Source organism: Arachis ipaensis, chromosome B10 (genome assembly GCF_059453495.1).
Source record: "Arachis ipaensis isolate K30076 ecotype BB chromosome B10, ASM5945349v1, whole genome shotgun sequence".
NCBI classification, from domain to species: Eukaryota; Viridiplantae; Streptophyta; class Magnoliopsida; order Fabales; family Fabaceae; genus Arachis; species Arachis ipaensis.
The window spans coordinates 22,609,210-22,616,501 of record NC_142435.1 but is presented as its reverse complement, the minus strand read 5'-3'; the positions used below and the strand labels follow the sequence as shown (position 1 = coordinate 22,616,501).

At 38.1% G+C, this 7,292-nt stretch overlaps 1 non-coding gene across 1 annotated transcript; it reads left to right on the top strand.

The window, feature by feature from the left end:
- Positions 1 to 4,417: 4,417 nt before the first annotated feature.
- On the top strand, positions 4,418 to 4,524 carry LOC148579400 (small nucleolar RNA R71). Its single transcript, XR_015896095.1, has one exon. It is a non-coding gene; the product is annotated as a small nucleolar RNA R71 (small nucleolar RNA).
- The last annotated feature ends 2,768 nt before the right edge of the window (positions 4,525 to 7,292 follow it).

Here is a 7,292-nt window from a genome sequence, read left to right as displayed (position 1 = left end):
ACTAAGTATGATCTAAACTTGTCAATGGCATAAACCACTGCAAGCAATTCTTTTTCTGTGGTTGTGTAATTTTTCTGGGCATCATTTAAAACACGGCTAGCATAATAAATGACATGCAGAAGCTTGTCATGCCTCTGCCCCAATACTGCACCAATGGCATGGTCACTGGCATCACACATTAGTTCAAATGGTAGTGTCCAGTCTGGTGCAGAAATAACTGGTGCTGTGACCAGCTTAGCTTTTAGAGTTTCAAACGCCTGCAGACACTCTGTGTCAAATACAAATGGCGTGTCAGCAGCTAGTAGGTTGCTTAGAGGTTTTTTAATTTTTGAAAAATCCTTTATAAACCTCCTATAGAATCCTACATGCCCCAGAAAGCTTCTGATTGCCTTAACATTGGCAGGTGGTGGTAATTTTTCAATTACCTCTACCTTAGCTTTATCCACCTCTATTCCCTTGTTCGAAATCTTGTGCCCAAGGACAATCCCTTCAGTCACCATAAAGTAACATTTTTCCCAGTTTAAAACCAGGTTAGTCTCTTGGCATTTTTTCAGAACCAGTGTCAGGTGATTGGTGCGGTATTTTACAACCACACTTACTAGCCGGCAAGTGCACCGGATCGTACCAAGTAATACCTTACGTGAGTAAGGGTCGATCCCACGAGGATTGATGGATTAAGCAACAATAGCGTTTGATAGGATTAGTTAGACAAGCAGAAAATAGTGTTTGAGATGCAGTATAAAAGACATTAAACAATATCAAAAATATTGAAGAAGGGTAAGTAATTAAGTTGGGAATAATATATGGAGAAGACAGTTAAGGTTTTAGAGTTATCTATTTTCCTGATTTATTTTTCTTACTAACTATTTTAATCATGTAAGATTTAATTCATGGCAAACTATTTATGACTAGACCCTAATTCCTTAGACCTTCCTAGTCTCCTCTAAAATTCATCAACTGCCAATTCCTTGGTCAATTAATTCCAATTAGAGGGTGATGATCGAATCCTAGTTTATATGCCACAAGAATCCTAATTATTCAAAGATAAAGGGATTATATGTCACGTATCCCGTTAAATACAAACAATTAGAAATTCATGATAATATGTTTTCAAGCTATTGTTCAAGTAAAGAGCTTTTCCAAGTTTTACAAGAACTCAAATAGAACATGGGTCATACTTCCGTTCCACCCAAATTCATAAAATAAAGAACGAAAACAATTATTGAAATATAAATCAAAACATAAATTAAAATAGTAAAAGCAATAAAATTAATCCATAGAAATAGACAGAGCTCCTAAACTTAACAGTGGAGGTTTAGTTGCTCATGGAAAAGAGAAAATAAGGATTCAAGTCCAAATGTACCGAGTTACAATCTGATGGCATCAGATCCCTTTTTATAACTAATCCTAATAAATTTAAAATCTAATATCTAAAACTAAAAATTAAAATAATATCTTTTCCTAGAATTCAAATTTGAATTTAAATTTGAATTAATTTCAATAATCAAATCTTCAATGAATAGATGGGGACCATTTGATTTGTCCATTCTGCAGCTTCTAATCTGTATTTTATGGGCTGGAAACTGGGTCAAAACAGCCCAGAAATCACCCCAGCGTTTTCTATTAATTCTGTAGATCGCTCATGTGACGCGTCCGCGTCGTCTATGCGTTCGCGTCATTTGTGCAGATTCCAGTCCACGCGTTCGCGTCAGGCACGCGATCGCGTCATTGCGATTTCCTCTATTCCGCGCGGTCGCGTGAGCCATGCGTCCGCGTCGGTATTCGCTGGTCATCTCCTTGGTTTCTTCTCTTTCTCTACAGAAACTTCATCAAATCCATCCGAATGCTACCTAAAATAAATAAAATTGCACAAAACTAAAAATAGCATCCATAGTGGCTAAAATATAATTAATTCTTAATTAAATTCAACAAATTAGATGCAAATTCACTAGGAAAAGATAGACAAGATGCTCACGCATCACAACACCAAACTTAAATTGTTGCTTGTCCTCAAGCAAAGAAGAACTGAAAATAGAAAAGACAAATATTAAAATGAAAGAAAAAATAAAAGGATGAGAGAATAAGAGAGAAGTAGGATTGGGAGAGAGAGAGAGAAAGAAAACTGGGCGGCGCAAGCGACGCGGCCGCGTGGGGCACGCGGTCGCGCACATTGCTCTTTTACGGATTGACGCGATCGCGTCAGTCACGCGGTCGCGTGACCCAGTTTGTGCTTCTGGCACGAGTGCAGCCTCGCGCCAGCACAACTCTCTGTTCAAACGCTCTTTTACGTCGAATTTGCAGGTCACGCGGACGCGTCGGCGACGCGGTCGCGTGGGACGAATTGTGCCATTGGCACGCCTCCAGCCACGCTCCAGCGTGACTCTCTGTTCATTTTTTTTTTCTCTTCTCCCCTTGCGACGCGGACGCGTCGCTGATGCGGTCGCGTCGCGTAGCACTTTTTTTTTTTTTTGAAATATAGCTTGAGGTGTTCGGTTCCTGGAAGAACATAGCTGCATGATCAGAAAATTAGTAAGAACTCAAAATAAAATAAAATAACTAAGAAAACTACTACTACGAAAAATAGCTAAGGATACGAATTTATCGGGTTGCCTCTCGACAAGCGCTTCTTTATCGTCACTAGCTTGACGGTCAGCTCCTCTAAGGAGGAGGATCATAGGGGATCAGCTCTTCACCCCTTACTTTGAACTTCTTTCCTGTGTCTCCATAACGTAGCTCAATATGCTCCAGAGAGAGGATTCTGATTACTGTATAAACCCATGCTGGATTGCTGGTCCACACCACCTTCATTCCTGGGGAGAAACCTTCAGTGGGGATCTTTTTGTTTCTCCATCCTCTGGGTATTTTTTCTTTTTTGGGATCTCCTCCTTGGTGGATGATGCAGTTCCAACACCAAACTTAGGTTTGATGTCAGGCGGAATTTTATCGGTTGTCACCACAGGAGGTTTGAGTTGCAAATTATGCTGTGCATCATCAGGGGGTTCTTGAAGGTTTGGACCAATGAGCTCAGCTTGCATGCACCTCTCTTCTTCACCTGTTGAATGTACATCTTTGAAGACATGAAAGACCAGTTGCTCATTATGCACTCTAAGCACTAATTCACCCACTTCTACATCAATCAGAGCTCTTCCAGTGGCTAGGAATGGTCTTCCTAGAATTATAGAGGCATTCTCATCCTCCCCTGTATCAAGAATCACAAAATCAGCTGGGAGGAAGAACTTACCCACTTTGACCAAGATATTCTCCACTAATCCGTATGCTAGCTTCATGGATTTGTCTACCATCTGTAATGCTATCTTTGTGGGTTGTGCCTCTTGGATCTGCAGCTTCTTCATCACAGACAAGGGCATTAAATTGATGCTTGCTCCCAGATCACATAACGCTTTCTCAAAGGTTGTGCTCCCAATGGTGCATGGAATTTGAAAGCTCCCTGGATCTGGCATCTTCTTTGGTAAGTTATTCTGAATGATGGCACTGCATTCTTTAGTCAGGACTACTATTTCATCTCCCTTTAAACACTTTTTCTTTGACAACAGCTCCTTCATGAACTTGACATAGATAGGCATTTGCTCCAAAACCTCAGCAAAAGGAATATTGATTTGTAACTTTCTGAAGATTTCCAAGAACTTTGAGAACTGTTTGTCCTTGGTCTTCTTTTAAAGTCTCTGAGGATATGGCATTTTAGGCTTGTATTCAGGAGCCTTTGGCAAAGTAGGATAAGTGTCAAGAGAGTCTGGAAATGGGTTGTCCGCACGCTTTGGAGGGGCATGTTCTACTTCTTCCTTCTTCTCCTCTGGAGCTTCCTTTTCAACTAGCTCTTCATTGGCCTTGGTCTCAGAGCCAGCTATTTTACCACTTCTTAATTGAATACCCTTGCAATCTTCTCCTGGGTTCACCACTGTATCACCTTGAACTGTACTTGCAGACCTCTCAAGTATTTGCTTGCTCAGTTGGCCCACTAGCACCTCTAAGTTTCTAATAGAGGCTCTGGTTTCTTGTATAACTTGTGCTTCCGTACTTGCCACTTGTTCACTTATTACGGTGATAGCCTTGCATTCCTCTCTTGGATTTGGAATTGTGTTACCAGGAAGGCTATTAGTGGTCCTCTGATCAATTTCATTAACCTTTGTGGTTAATTGACCCATTTGAATCTCCAAGTTCTTGATGGATGCTTTGGTTTCCTGTCTAAAACCTGTCAATATTGCTTCCAAATCATTGTTCTACTGAAAACCACCCTGAGAACTATTGTTGAAGTTCTGAGGTCTCTGAGGTTGGTCCCTCCACCCAAAGTTTGGGTGATTTCTTCTTGTGCAATGAACCGCCTGCAGAAGTATCTAAGCTCATCTTGGACATCTCACCCAAGCCTTCATAAAAGATATCTAGTTGGGTCCATTTGGAGAACATGTCTGGAGGGCATTGCCTAGTCAGTAGCTTGTATCTCTCCCAAGCTTCATAAAGAGTTTCACCCTCCTTCTGTCTGAAAGTCTAAACCTCCAACCTAAGCTTAGTCAGCTTCTTTGGTGGGAAAAATTTAGTAAGAAATTCAGTAACGACCTTTTCCCAAGTATTCAGACTCTCCTTTGGTTGGGAATCTAGCCATAGCTTTGCTTTATCCCTCAGAGCAAACGGGAAAAGCATGAGTCTGTACACCTCTGGATTCACTCCATTTGTCTTCACAGTATCACATATCTGCAGAAAATCAGATATGAACTGATTTGGATCTTCATGAGGAAGTCCATGATATTGGCAATTCTGTTGCACCAAGGTGACCAATTGTGGCTTCAACTCAAAGTTGTTTGCATTTATAGGAGGCACCACAATACTTTTTCCATAAAGATCTGCAGTAGGGGCAGAATAAGAGCCAAGCACTCTCCTCTGTTGATCATCCCCATTCGGATTTACCACATTGGCATTAGCATTATTATTTGCCATAGTGGATTCTGCAGCCTTGCCAAGTCTTGCTTGTTGTAAACGTTGCCTGAAAGTTCTTTCAGGTTCAGGATCAAAGTCTAAAAGATGTTCTTTGTCTCTATTCCTGCGCATACACAAGCAGAAAACAAGAAAAAATGGGACTCTCTACGTCAGAGTGCAGAGAAGTCCCTGTGAGGTAACCTGTGTAAAATAATAAAATAAAAATTACTAAATAAATAGATAAAAAATTTCGAAAATTTTTTAAAGAAAAAATAAACAGGAAAGTTTAAAATAAAATTAACTGGATAACACCAAACTTAAATTCAAAAATTAAAAATATTTGTAAATAATTTTATATATATATATATATATATATAATTTTTTTATTTATTTTTTTATTATTATTATTTTTTTTAAATAATAAAAGAAAAAAAAAAGAAAGGAAAACGTAACAGGGGAGGGGGAACGAAAGAAAGAAAAAGGAAAGTGTAACGTAAAAGAAAAAAATATAAACGTAAAAAAGAAAATTTTTTTTTCGAAAATTTAAAAGAAAAATTTAATTAAAATAAAAATTAAAATGCCTAATCTAAGCAATCAAATAACTAATAGTTGTTAATCGTAATCAATCCTCGGCAACGGCGCCAAAAACTTGGTGCGGTATTTTACAACCACACTTACTAACCGGCAAGTGCACCGGATCGTACCAAGTAATACCTTACGTGAGTAAGGGTCGATCCCACGAGGATTGATGGATTAAGCAACAATAGCGTTTGATAGGATTATTTAGACAAGCAGAAAATAGTGTTTGAGATGCAATATAAAAGACATTAAACAATATCAAAAATATTGAAGAAGGGCAAGTAATTAAGTTGGGAATAATATATGGAGAAGACAGTTAAGGTTTTAGAGTTAACTATTTTCCTGATTTATTTTTCTTACTAACTATTTTAATCATGTAAGATTTAATTCATGGCAAACTATTTATGACTAGACCCTAATTCCTTAGACCTTCCTAGTTTCCTCTAAAATTCATCAACTGTCAATTCCTTGGTCAATTAATTCCAATTAGAGGGTGATGATCGAATCCTAGTTTATATGCCACAAGAATCCTAATTATTCAAAGATAAAGGGATTATATGTCACGTATCCCGTTAAATACAAACAATTAGAAATTCAGGATAATATGTTTTCAAGCTATTGTTCAAGTAAAGAACTTTTCCAAGTTTTACAAGAACTCAAATAGAACATGGGTCATACTTCCATTCCACCCAAATTCATAAAATAAAGAACGAAAACAATTATTGAAATATAAATCAAAACATAAATTAAAATAGTAAAAGCAATAAAATTAATCCATAGAAATAGACAGAGCTCCTAACCTTAACAGTGGAAGTTTAGTTGCTCATGGAAAAGAGAAAATAAGGATTCAAGTCCAAATGTACCGAGTTACAATCTGATGGCATCAGATCCCTTTTTATAACTAATCCTAATAAATTTAAAATCTAACATCTAAAACTAAAAATTAAAATAATATCTTTTCCTAGAATTCAAATTTGAATCTAAATTTGAATTAATTTAAATAATCAAATCTTCAATGAATAGATGGGGACCATTTGATTTGTCCATTCTGCAGCTTCTAATCTGTGTTTTATGGGCTAGAAACTGGGTCAAAACAGCCCAGAAATCGCCCCCAGCGTTTTCTATTAATTCTGTAGATCGCTCATGTGACGCGTCCGCGTCGTCCATGGGTTCGCGTCAGGCATGCGATCGCGTCATTGCGATTTCCTCTATTCCGCGCGGTCGCGTGAGCCATGCGTCCGCGTCGGTATTCGCTGGTCATCTCCTTGGTTTCTTCTTTTTCTCTGCAGAAACTTCATCAAATCCATCCGAATGCTACCTAAAATAAATAAAATTGCACAAAACTCAAAATAGCATCCATAGTGGCTAAAATATAATTAATTCTTAATTAAATTCAACAAATTAGATGCAAATTCACTAGGAAAAGATAGACAAGATGCTCACGCATCAGTGATCAAGACAGGAGCTGAATGAGTCTCCATATACTGAGAAGTCATCCATGAAGACTTCCAGAAATTTTTCCACCATATCAGAGAAAATAGAAAGCATGCATCTCTGAAAGGTTACAGGTACATTACATAGCCCAATTGGCATCCTTCTGTAGACAAATACTCCAGATGGGCATGTAAATGCTATTTTCTCTTGATCTTGTTGATCTACTGCAATTTGGTTGTAACCTGAATAGCCATCCAAAAAGCAGTAATAATTATGACCTGCTAGTCTTTCTAGCATCTGGTCTATGAATGGTAAAGGAAAATGATCATTTCTGGTGGCTGTATTGAGCC